The sequence below is a fragment of the Typopeltis vanoorti genome, chromosome 3 (genome assembly GCF_054136105.1).
Source record: "Typopeltis vanoorti isolate ZY-2024b chromosome 3, IOZ_Tvanoo_1.0, whole genome shotgun sequence".
Classification (NCBI taxonomy): Eukaryota; Metazoa; Arthropoda; class Arachnida; order Uropygi; family Thelyphonidae; genus Typopeltis; species Typopeltis vanoorti.
The window spans coordinates 69177972-69195002 of NC_143551.1; the positions used below are offsets into that span (position 1 = coordinate 69177972).

Sequence of the window (17031 nt, forward strand, 5' to 3'; positions counted from 1 at the left end):
AAACTACAGAAAGCTATTTTAGATCTAAATGAGATATCCAAAGATTATGGTATGATAATATCAACAGAAAAAATCAAAAACTATGGCTTTTAAAGGACAAGATCCAGCAAGAACAAAAATAGCATAGATAACAAGATCTTAGAACAGGTGAATTCATTTAACTACCTAGGATGTACGATCACATATGAAAATGAAAAAGATATAAACGCAAAAATTGCAAAATATTTAAAAATAAACAGGTGTAATTAACTCTATATTTAAACCAAACCTAGTTCAAAAACAAACCAGACTAAAAGTATACAATACATTAGTCCTACCAGTCTTAATGTATGGAAGCGAAATCTGGACAATAAAACAAAAAGAGAAACAAAGATTAATTAACAATTAACAACAGCAGAAATGAGGTTTATGAGAAAAACTGCAAAGTATACCCTATTTGATCACAAAAGAAATGAAGAAATTATGAAAGAATTAAACCAAGAATCCAGTAATGGAAAAAATTAAAAAATATAAACATAAATGGATGGAACACATTCAAAGAATGAAAACAGAAAGATTACCAAAACAAGCTTTAAAGTACAAGCCATTAGGAAAAAGAAAACCAGAACATCCTCTTAAACGATGACTTCTAAGGCTGGAACGGGCCATGCTAGGCCTAAATCCTTGATACGCATGATGATGATGATGATGATATATATATATATATATTGTGATTGTTCATTTTTACTTAGTAGAAAATATTATAAATTAGTTTAAATGACTGATACCGAGAGATAAAGAGGTGACATGGTTTATTTAAAAAGATACTACTAGTTTACTAGTTTCGTTGAATGGATCAACTTCTTCACGTATCACAATCAAAGAAATATACAAAAAATAACAGAGACTTAAAAATTGCATTAACAGTACTAGTACAAAAAGACAGTAGTACATTTTGAAAACAGTAATGCAAGCTTGAGTTCCAAATACTTCAAATATGACAATAAGATCTACTTGCAAAACTCAGGTCTGGCCATGGGCAGCCCACTCTCTCTGATTCTCGCAGATATATTTCTTAATGATTTTGAAGAAAAAGCTATTAACTCCTCCCTTAAACCAAAATTATATAGATGACATATTCCTCATCTGGGAAGACGATGTCAACAACCTCAATTTATTTTTGGACCACCTAAACAAGTTTCATGAAAAAATAACTTTTTTTTTTGAACTGGAATCTGATGACTGCCTTCCCTTTCTAGATCTGAAGCTTACCAGATGTTCTGAAAGTATTAAAATCTCAATTTTTAGAAAACCTACTCATACTGACAGATACCTTCATGCTTCTTCCCATCACTACCCTCAGTAAAAATTTGGTATTATTTCCACCTTAGCACACCAAATCTTTACTAATAGAAGAAACAGAACTCCTTTTTCTTAAAAAGACTTTTATTAATAATGTTTCTCTCCTAATAAGATTGACAAATTTCTTTATCTCCATCACTCAACTGCTTCTGAAGATCCCTCTCCCCCCAGAGCCTTCATTTCTTGCCTTACAATCAGCTCTCTTTCACCAAAACTGGCTAAAATTCTCAAGAAATTTAACTTCAGAACTTGCTTCACTACACTCCCAAAACTTTGCTACATACTTAGTAAACCTAAAGAGAAACATCTTCCTACTCAGTTTCCAGGAGTCTACAAGATTTTATGTGATTGTGGAAAGCCATACTACGGCCAGACTGCTAAATCCATCCTTTTACGTATGGAAGAACACCGTAGAGATATTTCCTACAACAGGACTAGAGCCAGCACTCTCTCTCTCTCTCTCTAGCCACGTTCTTTTTTCTGTTAACTCAGATGAAGGCTGCCAACACATTGTGGACTGGACAGAAACTTCTAATATTCATGTGTGCTATGATGAACTTGAAAAAAAGATTGTCGAATCTAGAGAAATTATCTTAGATTCTTCCCATATGAACAACAGCCTAAGTTTCAATCTCTCTGATGCACACATTGCCTCTGTTCAATACTGGCGAACTCGTGACAGCACGTAGTGCTGTCACGAGTCTCTCATCTGATTTATCCTGAAAACTTTGAGTATATCTGATACTGCTTCCCTGAAGCATGCCCCTTAACCATTTCTCATAAATCTTTCTTTTAAGGTTACACAGTGATCAGCACTCATATTTGTAAATTTAGGGACACAAAAACACACATGTTGAACAGATTATTTTATTAATTAATAAAATAATCTGTTCAACATGTGTGTTTTCACTAATAAAATAAAACTTGACGTTTCAACCCCTATATCGAGGTCATCATCGGGAGAATACAACTGTATAAGGAACCAAGCTACATGCTCATGCCCTGTATACCGGTAAACTAAATCTACGTAGTTAATAAATCCTTTTTCCTAGCCTGACCTCTAGTGATAAAAAAAAAAAATTAAAATAAATAAATAAATAAATAAAATAAAATAAATTAATTAAAAAAATATATATATATTATATATTATAAATAAATAAATACAACTACAATAAACTGCTAAAGTCCTCATGTATTAATATTCTTCTGGATAGTTCTGATTGTTATAAAATGATTTCTTTCAGTTGCTGTTGAATGTTCCAAACACTTCACCAGGTTGTCTTCTTGTAGTGGGATTTTTCTAAGGCTAGTTTAGGTTGTTATACAGGTTGTAGATGGGTCCTCCACATTCTTGAAATGGTTAGGCCATCATTTTTGTTGAGATTTGGGTTGTGTTTGAGCATTTCACATGACTCTTTGGTGCGGTGTAGGGACTTTATTTTTCCAGTCAATTCTGTGGTATGTTTGGAGTGCATGGTCAGAAAGGCCAGTTTTACCAAAATAGAGGTATTTAATGTGTCGTTTGTGTTCGTCTTGTCTGATTGGGATAGTTCTCCCCGTTTCCCCTATGTATGGTATGTTACATGTGCATTGTATTTTGTATACCCCTGGGTGTGCTAGGGTGTGGAAGAGGATCTTTAGAAGAACTGAGTAGGTGTCTTAACTTATTTGGGAGTTTAAAGGTGGTTTTAATGTTGTATTTGCGAAGTGTTCTGTCTATTTTTTCAGAAATACCTCTAACATAAGGAATGGCAATAGCATTCTTGAAATCTTTTTTGTTCTTACTGGTATCTTTATGGAGGATCTTGTGAATAGTTTTTTTACTGTATCCATTTTTGATAAATGTTTGTGAAATGCTCAAACACAACCCAAATCTCAACAAAAATGATGGCCTAACCATTTCAAGAATGTGGAGGACCCATCTACAACCTGTATAACAACCTAAACTAGCCTTAGAAAAATCCCACTACAAGAAGACAACCTGGTGAAGTGTTTGGAACATTCAACAGCAACTGAAAGAAATCATTTTATAACAATCAGAACTATCCAGAAGAATATTAATACATGAGGACTTTAGCAGTTTATTGTAGTTGTATTTATTTATTTATAATATATATATATATATTTTTTAATTAATTTATTTTATTTTATTTATTTATTTATTTTATTTTATTTTATTTTTTTATCACTAGAGGTCAGGCTAGGAAAAAGGATTTATTAACTACGTAGATTTAGTTTACCAGTATACAGGGCATGAGCATGTAGCTTGGTTCCTTATACAGTTGTATTCTTCCGATGATGACCTCAATATAGGGGTCGAAACGTCAAGTTTTATTTTATTAGTAATTAATAAAATAATCTGTTCAACACATGTGTTTTTGTGTCCCTAAATTTACAAATATGATTTCTCATAAATGGTAACATCTTTGGACATGGCAATGCTCTAAGTTGCATATTGATCTTTCATAATCACTAGCTGTGTGTGTGTGTGTGTGTGTGTGTGTGTTCCATATCACTCTGTAGTTTTATAATCAGTGGCTTTCTAATTCCATACCTGTTTCTTAAACCAATCAATGAACAAGTTAAGAAACAGCCACTTCTCAGGTCAAGACTTCATAATCACTCTCTCAACTGGAGGCAAAACAACAGCAACATAGTTAATGAACTAATCCTCTGACAATATTACCAGATCAGACATTCAAAAACCACAAATTACCTACATCACATGTTTTAGATAATTATTTCTCAGTAGTCATATAAATGGTACCTCCCCCTTCTCTGAGCTTTCCGTCCTCCTGTTTATATCTAATAGTTTAAACTTTCCATAATTGCGAGCTTTAAAATTTCATGATGTGTGTTCATCTGTATTTCTTTTGCAAGAACTGACTACAATTTTTCTTCCATCATAAGCAACATTTCTTCCCCATTGTGTTTTCTCTATACTCCCTGAAAATAAAATATCCTTTATATTCTCTCAAGCTAACTAATGCCAATAACACATCCCACATTCCTTGATCTTTCCTATTCTCACACTCAACTGCCTCAAGATTTACATTCCAGAGACCTGCCATCACCTTAATCAATCTTTTTTTAGATCCCCTCCAATATGTCTTCATCCCCTTAAGGCAGGGCTGTCCAACCTTAGGTAATGTGAGGGCCGCATTACAAAAAAATATTTGAGGGCAAACGAACGACACTAATCACATGCTCACGTTCCTCATGAGCGCCTAAAAGCATGTGTGTTGGAACAAAACAGTATAAGAACGCTTCTTTGACACACCTAATATTTGAAAAACACGTGAGTATATAGTGATGTAAAAATACCAAATAAAATTACCAACATCAAGATTATCAATTAGTGATAGAATTAAAATACCTAATACGCATTTGATTCAAATTATTTTATTTTTTCGCTTGTGAAAATCAAAACCCACAGGCATGCCGCACAAAATTACACCGCAGGCTGGATCTGGCCTGCCGGCAGCGTATTGGACAGCTCTGCCTTAAGTATGATCAGGCCTTATACAATAGAATCATAACCTCCTTACTTCCACATTTGTCAAGATCCTCTTAATTTGTTTTGATGTCCTCATAGTTGCTAGTTTCAACAATGTGACCTCTTAACTTTGGGTCATTGTCCACCACCAATTTCAGATCCCTCATCTCCCTCCCCTTTAAAATTTCCCCACCAACTGTCTACTCTGCATCCCATCCTTGCCTACCAAATTTCAAAAATTCTTATTTCAAACAATGGCCAAGCAGCTCCACTCACTGGCTCACTCACACAGTCTGTTCAGATCCTCCTGCAAGACCACAACATTCCTCATAGTTCCCCAACTATGAATCATTTGCAAACTGCATATCTTCATAAACTCTGCCATGGGATCCTTAGGGGTCTTTACCCAAGCCTGGATAAAGGAGGAGGGTCGGTCAGATAAGTGTTGATACTCTGACTGTAAAGAAAAGGCACGATTGTTATCTGATGCCTGTGCATACACGATCAACAGTTAAAACATGCCGGCTCAGATGAACAAGATACGTGAGACCAATCAAGTGATTGGGATTGGATTGAAAAGTGAGATATTCAAAGGAAACAGAAACTGAAACTGAAGGAACTATTATCAGTAGGGACATGAAATGTACAGACTCTTTGGATGTCAAGAAAACTAGAATTACTCTTCAAGGAAATGAAGAGACATCAACATGATATACGAAGACTGGGGGGAGATGCGATGGCCATCATCAGGAGATATAAATGGATACGAAGTCATATGGTCAGGGCATGACACCAAGCATGAAGCAGGAGTTAGCTGCCTTCTTAACAAAAAAGCTAGCGAGGCACTGCAGGTTACAAACAGTCAATGAACAAATCATGGTAGCAAGATTTCAAACAAAGCCATTTAACATATCAATAGTCCAGATATATGTACCCACATCTGACAGCACAGATGAGGATACTGATTCATTTTACAAAGATCTGACAGAGACAATAGAAACAATACCAAAAAAAGATATACTAATTATTGAAGGAGACTGGAATGCCAAAGTTGGAATAGAAAATGATTGGGAAAGTGTCATGGGAAAATATGGTTTTGAAGAAAGAAACAAACGAGGTAAAAAAATGTTAGAATTTGCTGTGGACCAAGAGATAATGATCTGTAACACAAGATTCCAGAAAAAGAAGTGTAGAAAATGGATGTGGCGATCAAATGATGGGAAAACCAAGAACATGATCAATATGATTGCGATTAAAAGAAGATGGATAACATCAGTACAGCAGTGTAACCTTTCAAGGAATGGACAGAGCAGAAAACTAGGTAGGTATACAAAATGATTAGCACCATTAATATAAGATGGCAACCAAAACAGATCACAATTTAAGATGAAAAAGGCAAAGTACTGAAGAATAAAGATAAAATTGTACAGTGGTGGACAAGATACTACAGTGAGCTATATATAGAAAAACGAGATTAAGATGGAGTTGGGAAACTGATTGAAGAATTGAAGCAGACATCACCACCAGGTAATGGGTATAACATATACATTTTAAGAGGAGAGATAGAAAAAGCAATAAGACAGTTAAAACACTGGTAATGATAACATCACTGGAAAAATGATTAAATATGATGGCAAAAGTATGTACAGAAATGCACCAACTATGTAATGTGGTATGGAAGGAAGGGAAAATGCCAGAGGAGTGGATGAAATTGATATTAGTAACATTATACAAGAAAGGAAATAAGCTAGAATGTAAAAATTATAGAACAATTGCTTTGACAAGATGATGATATTGACAGAAAGATTGAGAACACAATTGTAAGCATAACTCACAGACGAGCAAACCGGATTTAGAAAAGATAGAAGTATAGTTCAACAGATTTTGACAATGCAGTTAATAGCAGAGAAAGCTAGGAGAAAAAACAAAAACATATATACTTCCTTTGTTGATTGTCAGAAGGCATTTGACAACATCGAACAGAAAGTGGCATTAGCAATGATAGAATTCTATGGAACTGACAGAAAACTAATAGCCATATTAGTTTTCAAACAAAAGATACAAGTGGATGAAATTGATATAGAAAATGTAGAACAATTCACATATTTGGGAAGTAAAATGACATATGACTTGGACTGTAAAAAAGAAATAAAGATCAGAATTGTAAAGGGAAGAACGAATCTGAGTGTCATAGACAACATATGTGGATGCTTGGAGTGCATTTGAGGACAGAGAGGAATTGTATACGAGAGACCACTTACATTTGAATGAGGAAGGATGTAGGCATCTGGAGAGATTGCTGTTCTGAACAAGTCAGTGGGTCCCAGGAAGGATGGTAGCAGGGGTAGCCTTTTGTGGGAATCAGTATGACATCAGCTAACACTGAGTCCAGTGGAATCTAGAGGGGATAATGCTGGGTATAGAAACAATGGCATTTATATACTTTATACTATTGCCAGGAGTATCTGGAATAAGGGACAGGAATTGGTGGCACAGATAGCATCAGCCTGGCCAAAAATTATTGGGATCACTGAGACGTGGTTGACAGAAGAGGATATAATAAAAGGAATAGAAGTCGCTGGGTACAGCATTTTTCGGCAGGATAGGAAGGGAAAGCATGGTGGTGGAGTACTGCTTATGATAAGTGACAACCTATGTCCTCTAAGAGTGGAGACTTTGGAAGGCAGTAGCACTAATGATTTTGAAAGCATATGGTGTGAGGTAGAGGTGGGCAAGACAGGATATTTAGTGGGGTTTTGCTACAGACCCAGCAGCACAGAGGGTGGGGACAAGGAAATGTTTAGACAGTTGAGTTTGGCAAGTGCAAGAAGAATGATTGTTATGGGAAATTTTAACTATTATAGCATAAATTGGGGAGAGGAAGATGCATGTAGCAATAAGGGAATTGAATTTCTAGAATTCTTGAGGGACAAATGTCTTTGGCAGCATGTAATAGAGGGAACAAGAGGTTCAAGAGTTTTGGATTTGGTTATAGCATCAGAAGAGTTGATAATAACTGAGATGACACCTCTTCCACCAGTTGGAGAGGGTGACCATATGGTTTTGAATTGGAAAATGAATAGACATGCAGGAGTATCAAAGAGACAGGAACATATGTGGAATTATAAGGCAGGTGATTATAAGAGTCTAAGACATCAACTAAAGGTGAAGTTTCATGGAGGGAGGAATTGGAAGGCCGAGATATCATTAATGCATGGGAAATTATGAAAGAATATTTGTTAGCAGCAATGGTAAGTTGTATACCACGAGTGAACAAGAGGACACAATTTGGAGCAAAGTGGATGACAAACAATATTAAACAGGAATTGCATGCAAAAAAAGAGGCTATGGAAGAGATATAAGGAGACAGGTGAAGAGAAGATGCATAAAGAGTATAAGACACATGCCAGAAGAGTGACTAGTATGGTAAGGAAGACAAAACTGGAATATGAGAGGAGATTGGCCCTAAGATCCAAAGAAAATCCTAAAGAATTTTTTAGATATGTGGCCAGTAGGAGGAGAAATGACTGTGGAAGAATGATATTGTGGGATAAAAATGGGAATAGAGTGACTGATGCAGAGGACATAGTGGAATTGTTCAATGAACACTTTATTGGAGTATTTCATCCTGGAGGAATCATTTTAATGCTAGAGGGATTGGGCAGGTTCGAGGTTTAGAGGTACAGGAGGAGAGTGTGTTTCAAATACTGAGTACTCTGAATGTCAGTAAAGCTGTGGGACTGGATGGTATTTCACCATGACTTTTGAGAGAATGTGCTAGGGAACTGACATTACCTTTCACCTGGCTTTTTAATGAAAGTCTGGCTGCGGGAAAGGTGCCCATGGAACGGAAGGAAGGTAAGATAGTGCCATTACATAAGGGCGGTAGAAGACTGGAAGTGTCTAATTATAGACCAGTTTGTGTGTCATCAGTAGTTAGTAAGATCTTTGAGAAAGTAGTGAAGGACTGTATACAGCATTGGGCAGATGAGGGTAATGTTATCTGTGAGAGTCAACGTGGATTTGTGAAGTGGCACTCTTGTTTTAGCAATATGCTAGCCTTTTATGATAAAGTTACAAGAGCATTAGATGAGGGAAAGGCATATACTGCCATTTTCTTAGACTTAGTGAAGGCATTTGACTGGGTGCCACATGATAAGCTGATATTTAAGTTGCAGCACATGGGTCTGGATGTCAAATTGGTCAACTGGATTCAGGATTGGCTGTCCGATAGGTATCAGAGAGTTGTGTATAGTGGGGCAGTTTCAAGGAAGCAGAGGGTTACAAGTGGGGTCCCACAGGGCTCAGTACTGGGACCTATATTGTTTAACCTTTATATCAATGGCATTGTCAGTGGATTGCAAGGGGATATTCAGTTGTTTGCGGATGATGCAAAGCTAGGAAGGATTATTAGTAATAGTGCAGATGCGGCAGCTCTGCAAGAGGATTTGAATAAGCTAGATAGATGAGCAAATTAATGGGGATGTTGGTTTAATACAGCAAAATGTAAGGTCTTGAGGTTTGGGAAACATCGATGGGACACTGCATACTCTATGGGAGGAGTTATACTAAAAGAAGTAGGGGAGACAAGAGATCTGGGGTTGATGATCGATAGAAACCTGAAATTTAGGGGACATATTGCAAAGGTGGTGAAGGTAACACAGAGGATTGCTGCAATAATGAGAAGGATACTGATCTGCAGAGATAAAACAGTTATCATTCCATTGTATAAGACCCTGATCAGACCACACTTGGACTACTGTTCTCAGATTTGGTCCCCAGGATTTGAAGGGGATAAATTAACTGTAGAAAGGGTACAAAGACATAACAAAGATGGTTTCAGGACTGCACAATGATAGTTATGAGGATCGGCTGAGGGAGTGTGGACTGCAGAGTTTGGTGGATAGAAGAAGGAGAGGTTATATGATTGAGACTTTTAAACTGTTGAGAGGTGGTACAGGGTTGACACCGGGTAGTTCTTTCGCTTTGTTGAACAGCAGGAAGGAGTGATGACAAGAGGCCATCCCTGGAAATTATGAAAGGAAACTGTGAGCAAGAGGGCGAGACAACATAAAGGCTGGTGTGGAATGGGGGTTACAGAAATTGCAACACTGGGCACTGTACAAAGAAAGGTGGAAGAAGATAGTGGAGGCATCGGACACCAATGGAAGTGCACCCATGGTTTGTGATGATGATGATATCTTCATATAAATCTATCGCTTATAATAGATTTATATCTCCATATAAATCTATCATTTGTAATTTTCTGTACCAATCCTATTCTTAAAATCTTCCTGTAACAAGTTTTTTCGATTGTCAAAATTCTTTGACAATTCCTTATTGATTACGCACGTTTCAGGTCCATACAGTACACTGCTAACGATGCATATTTCGAGTACTCTTAATTTCGTTTGCAGGCTGATCGCTTTACTTTTCCAGATGTTATCCATGGACTTCAGATTTGTTCTTCCCTTTACAATCCTGACTTTTATTTCTTTTTTACAGCCCAAGTCATATGTCATTTTACTTCCCAAATATGTGAATTGTTCTACATTTTCTATATCAATTTCATCCACTTGCATCTTTTGTTTCATGTTCTTCTCACCAAATATGAAGAAAAACTCTCCTCTTAAAATGTCTTCCATTGTCTTTGTTTTTTCCAAGTTCATAACAAGTCCAAATCTCTTCCCTTCTTCATTTAAGTTTCAGTGTTTTTTGTAGTTCTCTTTCGTCTTCTTCAATAATAACAATGTCAGCTGCGAATCTTAGATTGTTAATTCTCATCCTGTGTACTGATTCCTTTTACATCTTCCTTCGTTTTGTCCATTGCTCTCTTTCTAAATGTGCAATGAAAATGCTTGGTGATATTGGGTCTTCCTGTCTTGTATCTCTGCTTGTTGAAAACCATTTTCCAAAATCCTCATCTATTCTATTTGCTGCCATTGCATTCTCTTAAACATCTTTTAATATGGCTATTAGTTTTCTGTCAGTTCCATACGATTCTATCACTGCTAATGTCACTTTCTGGTCGATGTTGTCAAATGGCTTCTGACAATCAACAAAGCAAGTACATATGTTTTTTTTTTCCCAGCTTTCTCTACTGTTAACCTCATTGTCAAAATCTGTTGAATTGTACTTCTATTGTTCCTAAATCCGGTTTGCTCATCTGTTAGTTATGCTTACAATTGTGTTCTCAATCTTTCTGTCAATATCATCATCTTGTCAAAGCAATTGTTCTACAATTTTTACTTTCTAGCTTATTTCCTTTCTTGTATAATGTCACTAACATCAATTTCACCCACTCCTCTGGTATTTTCTCTTTCTTCCATACCATATTACATAGTTGGGGCATTTCTGTAACTATACTTTCACCACCATATTTAATTATTTTTCCAGTGATGTTATCGTTACCAGGATTATTGTTGTGTTTTAGTAGTCCTATTGCTTTTTCTACCTCTCCTCTTAAAATGTTCATGTCATACTCATTACTTGGTGGTGATGTCTGCTTCAATTCTTCAATCAGTTTCCCAACTCCATCAAAATCTAGTTTTTCTTCATATAGCTCACTGCAATATCTTGTCTGCTGCTGTACAATTTTATCTTTATTCATCAATACTTTGCTTTTCCATCTTAAATTGTGATCTGTTTTAGTTGCCACCTTCTATTAATGGTTCTAATCATTTTGTACACCTCCCTAGTTTTCTGCTCGCCATAGTGCTGTTCTATATTATTGCATTGAGCTTCTAACCATTTCATCTTATCCATTCTGACTGCCTTTTCCACTTCATTACATTTTCCTCTATTTGTTCTGATGTATCCCTTCTTATCCTCAACATTCTTTCTCCTATACTAACTTACCTGTTTAATCATCTTCTTCTTGATCTTGTTTTCTTCTGGTACTGTTTCTTCAACTGCGTCTTCAATATCACCTTCATTTCTCCTTTCACTCTTAAATTTGAATTTTTTTTTCTTGTTCCACAATTTTTAGTTTTTCCTCTAACACTGTTCTGTACCTTTTTCCTATTTCTACTCACTTATTCTTGCTGTATCTCTTTGTTTCTGATGATTGGATTTATATTTTAAATCTGTATCCATTCCTTGAAAAGTTTGACATTACTGTCCCATCATTTGATCACCATGTCCATTTTCTACACTTCTTTTGCTGGAATCTTGTGTTACAGATAATCATATCATGGTTCACAGCAAATTCTAACATTTTTTCACCTTGTTCGTTTCTTTCTGCAATACTATATTTTCCCATAATGCTTTCCCAACTATCATTTTCTATTCCAATTTTGGAATTCCAGTCTCCTTCAATAATTAGAATATCTTTTTTTTTTGGTATTGTTTCTACTGCATGACTCATGTTAAACATTTATGCAAAGGGATGCTATTAAATAAATTCATTGGAACATTTCCTTAATACCCATGGTGATATGTGATTGAGTACTACAGCCTTGTTAACATCAAGTTTACTTAATTCCTGATATCTCTCACTCACTCTGTACAGTCCCTTCTTCACCATATCCATAATGGGAGATTACTATTGGTTTTTTCAGAGAGAGAGAGAGAGAGAGAGATAGAAAGAAACAAAGTTGCTTGGATGAGGAAATTAATTGCCAATAAGGTTCATCTCTGTGAATTTTTAACAATTTTTCATTTTCTTTACTTATTGTAAATATAGTTGGTGTTGTCATCATGTGGGGGTTCCCCTCAATTTTCCTCATCAGTCCCTTAGGACTGGTTGAGATTGTGCCCTCCAAATGAGGGACTTCTAAGGATGTAGTTTTGACTGTAGATCTGTATGTATGTTCGCAGGGCTGGTTTACCTGTTCTGAGGGAAAAAAAAAAAAAAACCAGTTTTGAGGAGGAAAAAACCTCCTACCTCCGGATGAGACTGGCTAACTCACCTTTAGTCGAAAGAGACCTCTAAATATCTTGGGCTGATTAACTTGGAATTACTTGAATTTGGGCTGATTATGTTAATTTTACATAATAAATATCTTTTGGTCTAAACTGACGTTTCAGCTAACTTATAACAAATAACTGACATGCTAAAAAAATCTACATTCAAAAAACAGAATAATTTTGGATACAAGTACAAAATCTTTGTCAATCAATGTAATATTAAATTAATTAAATAGTAAAACAAAAATAACAAGAAATAAAATGAAATTAACTTAAATGGCAATACAAAATAATACACAATTAATGAAAAGCATGGAAAAATAGAAATACCTGATACTAAATTAAGATAATATCAATAATACAAATGTAATTAAGCTATTATAGTACAAAGATAATAAAAACACTGTAAAATGACTAGAAAATCAACTGAAACTTGAAGAACTTTTTTTTTCATTTCATCAATGCAAGTTTTGAATTCCTTGTTCATTTTCTGATAGAATTTTAATATTCTTCATCTCGAGTCAAAATGCATGTGTTCTTTAAACTCGTTCAGTAACCTTATTTCTATACTTCCCATAATTTCAGGCAATGTATTCTGCTTACCAAACCACTCTTCATGCAGAAACAACTTTCTCCTCACTCCCTTGCTCATATTCTCCTTACACAACTTCAAGGAATGGCTTCTTATTTTATCTCTGTCTCGTTCTATTCTATAAAAGCTGTTCTACGTTCATCTTCTAAAAAACCTTTTGCCAAGTATTTCAGTCATATCTCATCATCATTATATCACCAGGCTCTATGCAGGCATTCCCTTAATCAACCTGCATATCATTTCAGAGACCTGACACCACTTTAATTATTCTTTGTGAAAGCATACAATTTAATCTTTCACTCCTTTGGGACTCTACATGGCAAGGCATGTTAAATATGTATGTCAATGTTGGTACATCCCTGGAAACATCTCTTAAAACATGTGGTGATATGTCACTGAGTCCTGTTGCTTTATTAACATCAGGTTTATTTTATTCCAATTATACCTCATTTCTCAATTGCTCTGCATGATATCACACTTATGAGGATGAAATGCTATGATGAACTGTTCATTAAATACTTAAATATATTTTCTACAGTTGTCATAATCTCTTCCATATTACATGCTTAATGCACCATTTATCCATTTTAGATTCACCTTATTTAACCTCATGACTTTTGGAATACTTTCAATCATTGCTCCCATTAAATATTTCTTGACCAGTGTCCAAGCAGCACTGATATCCTTTCCACCTAATGGCTCATTCCATGCTATCGATCTTGATCCTGTCTCCTGATCTTTCTATAATCACCAGTCTTTTGTACATATAACCTTTCTCCACAAAAGCTCTCATATAGCTGGGCATCACCCAGGTATATGAGAGCCATACTGGGTGATGCCCAGTATGGCTCTCATATACCTGGGTGATGCCATACTGGATAACATGTACTGATGTTATCCAGTATGTAACAGAAGATACATACATAAGAACTAAAGTCAAAGTTCTGTTCACTGCATCAAGATTGCCTTGTGGTCATTTTTTTCCAAGTGGATGCAGATGGGTCTATAACCAGTCTGATCCATGGCACCTTTCAACTGCTACTTCTCCACACCTAATCTTGATGCAGTGATCAGATCTTTGACTTTTGTTCTTATGTATCTTCTGTTACATACTGGATAACATCAGTACATGTTATGACTGTTTTTATTGCTCAAAAACAGTCATTTTCTTTGCTCCTAGATTTTTATTTTTATACTGATCCCTTTATATTGATTTTATATAATCATCTGCACCCCACACATGGCACCATCAATGCCACGTGCAGGGTGCAGAAGAGGACTGAGATAGAAGTTTGTTGATGTTTTTTTTTTTTTTTTTTTTTTGAAGATTGCAGGTAGTTTGGGAATACTTCATGATGAAGGCTGTTCCAGAAGAAAGAGGTTGAGGGAATAAAAGAGGAAGAGGAGAAACAGGTTTGGTGTGTGTTCACAGTTGCACAATAAAGGAATAGTGCTCTTGTATTAACTAGTGCAACAGAAAGTGGAGGAATGATAGTTGTGAATTCAGTGGAGCAGTGACCACGGAAGTACCCATAGAATAGACACAGTGCTGAAATACTGCATCTGTGAGTAAGAGAGCAAAAACTCTCAGAGAACCAACCAGTTCGAATGACAAAAGTAAAGAAAAAATTCTGTAATTCTCGCATTCAGTTTTATTTCCCTTTTTATATATGAGTACTATGAGAGCTCTACTCCAATCATCTGGAATTCGTCCATCTGTCCAGGTCTTCTGAACTATGCAGTGCAGCCACTGTAAGATTTTTTATACCTCCATACTTGAGCATTTCTGGTCAAATATCATCTACTCCTGTTGCCTTTCCACATTTCAGGCTTTTTATGGTTTTTTTCTACTTCAAATATGGATATGTATTCCTGACTGCATGCCTAGTCAGTGTTTTTTACCACTGTGTTGTCATCACTGCTTGTTTCATTTAGCAATTTTTCAAAGTAATTACCCCATACTTCAAGGATATCTTTTTCTCCTGTTTTCATGTCACCTTTATCATCTCTAATTCCTCTTACAGCACTCTTTCCTTCATTTCTGAGCTTCTTCAACAACAACAATCTCATCCAGTCACATTGCCTTGTTGATAACCAGAGTACTTAGTATTTGAAACACATTCTACTCATTCATTTCTAAACTTTGAACCATTCCCCCAATAAAATGATAATTAAACAACTCCAGTATGTCCTCTGCATCACTCACCCTACTCCTATTTTTGTCTAACAATGTCATTCTTCCACAATCATTTCTTCTCCTACTGGCCCCATAACAAAAACAATTCCTTTAGATTTTCCTTTGATCTGAGGGCTAAAGACAAAACTAGCACAGCAAGTTTTGTCTTACTGTGCTAGTCACTTTTACTGGCAATTCTTATATTGTTCGTGCATCTGCTCTCTATTCTCTCTCCTAATATACTTATTCCATTACTTCTTTTTCATCTACAGTTCCCATTTGATATTGTTTCTCATCCACTTTACACCAAATCATATTCCCTTTTTCATTGGAGGTATGCAACTTGTCATTGCTGCTAATAAATATTTCTTCACTAGTTCCAATGCACTGATGATATCTGGCCCTTTCCATTCTTCCATAAGTGGAACAAACTTTGGTTGCTTGGGAAAAAATCCTTTTACCCCCACTCACATAAAGCTGGGATTGATGAAGCAATTTATCAAGGAACAATATCAAATGGGAACTGCAGATGAAAAACAAGTAATGGAATAAGTAAATATACTATATCCTCTACTTCTACTGCTGTCATTATATCATCTTCTGTCAACCATGTTTTAATGATCCCAATAATCTTTGGACAGGCTGAGACTATCAATACTACCAATTCATCTCCTTTGTTCCTGATATTTTTGTCATTTGTATAATGAAACATCAATGCATTGTCAGTGTTTCTATACCTACTATTATTATTTCCTCCAGACTCTATTAGACTTTGCATTCCCAATTCTCCCAAGTGACTAAATTTCTCCAGATGCCTAAATTCTTTCTCGTTCAAATGCAGTTCATTTCTTGCATACAGTTCTCTTCTATCCTCAAATGTATTTCAAGCATCTGCATTATCCAAGCCTCTGTTTCAACTCATTCTTGTCATGGCATTCATTACTGATGCTGTTCTCTTCAACTCTACATTATCACATCTAGGTAACATTCTCACTATCTGCCTTCTCACACTCTTCTGCTTACAACCTCAAGCATTAGCCTCAGATTTTTGACCACTCAATTCACACTACCTCTTAGGTCATTATATCCATCATCACATTCCTCCAGACAATTCCTCCTCTGCCATTCTATTTTGCACTCCATGAATTATTGAGTCTCCATACATCACACCTCTCACTGCTCTGTTCCTTCCTTACTCCTGCATCCGTTATTTTTGTTCTCTCTCTCTCTCTGACACTTTCTTCTTGCATTCCTGCTTATCTGTTTTCACTTCATTTTTCCATCCCTAGCTCCTGCTATCTTGCCTTTCTCTTGTTCCCTAACTTCCCCCTGGTTCTCCTATTCTCTCTCTCTTCTTGTATCATTTCCATACTTGCTCTCAATCCCACTCCTGTTTGATTCACATTAGCCTTCCTAGTCTCCTAATCTTTTCTTTCATGCTACTGAACTCATTATTTTTATGTTCTCTCAGTACATCTCTCTCTCTCTCTCTCTCTGCAAGTAACGTACTCTCACTTA

The 17031-nt window shown here is 35.9% G+C and overlaps 1 protein-coding gene across 1 annotated transcript in view; it reads right to left on the bottom strand.

Annotated features, from left to right (window-relative positions):
- LOC150108245 (clotting factor C-like) overlaps positions 1-17031 on the bottom strand; it is a 368054-nt gene that overhangs the window by 129561 nt on the left and 221462 nt on the right. The window lies entirely within an intron of this gene.